The sequence below is a fragment of the Octopus bimaculoides genome, chromosome 9 (assembly GCF_001194135.2).
Source record: "Octopus bimaculoides isolate UCB-OBI-ISO-001 chromosome 9, ASM119413v2, whole genome shotgun sequence".
Classification (NCBI taxonomy): Eukaryota; Metazoa; Mollusca; class Cephalopoda; order Octopoda; family Octopodidae; genus Octopus; species Octopus bimaculoides.
Genome location: NC_068989.1, coordinates 71082763 through 71084608, shown reverse-complemented (window position 1 = coordinate 71084608; position 1846 = coordinate 71082763).

Genomic DNA, 1846 nt, shown 5'->3' with positions numbered 1-1846 from the left:
TATATATACACACACATATATATATATATATATATATATATATATATATATATATATATTATATATGTATATGTATATGTATGTATGTATGTAATCATGTATTTATGTATGTTTGTATGTATGTATGTACCATAAAAAAAAGGATAAACAGATAAATAGGTTCCGGAAGAGGCGTGACACCGAGTCACGGATTCGCTTCTCAATGTTTATACACTGAAATCCCTGGAGGAAATATATATATATTATACACACCTTATATACGATTTCGTCACTATCGCATAATCCCTGTCTGTCTCTTTAAACCTTTTCACCATTGTGTTTACTGAAGTTTGCTCAATAATCATGGCGATTTCCTTTATGTTTCGTGGTAAATCTAACAGGCATTTACGACTCAGGGAATGAGCCTTTTTACCATGTCATTGAGTCTGCTAGAAATAGAAGCTGTGTTTCTCTAAAGTTACACGTTAACATCTGCAGAAAAGGATGGTGTTTATTCACGTACTTACCGAAAATATCAGCTATTTATCTCCTCCTCTGTGTGTGTCTGTCTGTTTGTATCTGTGTATATCTCTGCGTGCGTGCGTGTGTGTGTGTATGTGTGTGTATGTATGTATGCTTGTGTGTGTATGTGTGTGTGCGTGTATGTTTGTGTTTGTATGTGTGTGTGCTTCTATGTGTGTGTATGTCTGTATGTGTGCTTGTGTGCGTATGTTTATGTGTGTATGTCTGTGTGTGTTTGTGTGTGTGCTTGTGTGTGTTTATTTGTATATGCCTGTATGTGTCTGTGAATACGTGTGTATATATGTGCGCACGTGTGTTTGTGTATGTATGTATGTAAAAGACTTGTTCCTCATCAGAACGTATGAATGAGTGAACTCTGATACAGGTACAACATCCATTTTCCGGAATCTTTCGTTCCAAAGTATTTCCGGATTACGGATTTTTCCGAACCAGCGGTGTTCACCTTGGCCAACATACTCTAAATTAAACAAATATTAAATTTACTTACATAATTAAATGAAATACAGGTACTTCTACATCAGTGTAAATCAATGCAGAATGAATGCGTGAGGTAGCAGACTAACTATTTCAATTCTTCGACTGTTTACGTTCCAAGTTCAAATTCCACCGTGGTCGACTTTACCTTTCGTCCTTAAAATTGCTAGAGGACGTTTTACCCTTGGGCTGACTACAGAAGCTCTAAAAAACCAACAGCAATTAAAGAATGTCTCTAAATATGTTTACCATGAACCATACGAGATATTGTGGTAGAAGGAAAATAGGAAAAAGAAATCAAAATAAAACCGGAAAGAACACAGGAATAAGAAACCTAAGATCTCAATAAGAAACAATGATCAATAATTCTTTGTAATTTTAAGGGAAGGCCAGCGAGTTTCAAGGGAAAAGGCAAATTGGTTGTATCGATCTTAGTACTTGATTGGTATATATTTTAGCGATCTATTTTAGGAATGAAAGAGAAAAGTTTCCTCCGGTAAAATTTGAACTCAGAATGTAGCGAGTCGGAAGATATACCGCTTCGAAATTTGTCTGACGTACAAGCGGTTCTGCCAGCTCGCCACATTGAAAAAATAGTTTTCAAATAATCTAAGAAATTAAACGACTTAACAAAAGAATGGACAATAAAGAGGAAGTGAATGAATGTGTAGGTCAGGGTAGGGAGGTATATTTTGTTTACGAAAGTAAAAGTAGAATGTGATGGTTATATTTAGTCTGAGAATGGTAAAGATGGGTTCAGGTGATAGTTCATGCAATTAGGTCACATGATGTTATCTTCAGGGAATAAAGCATATCTTTTTCCCGTCTATCTATCTATCTATCTATCTAT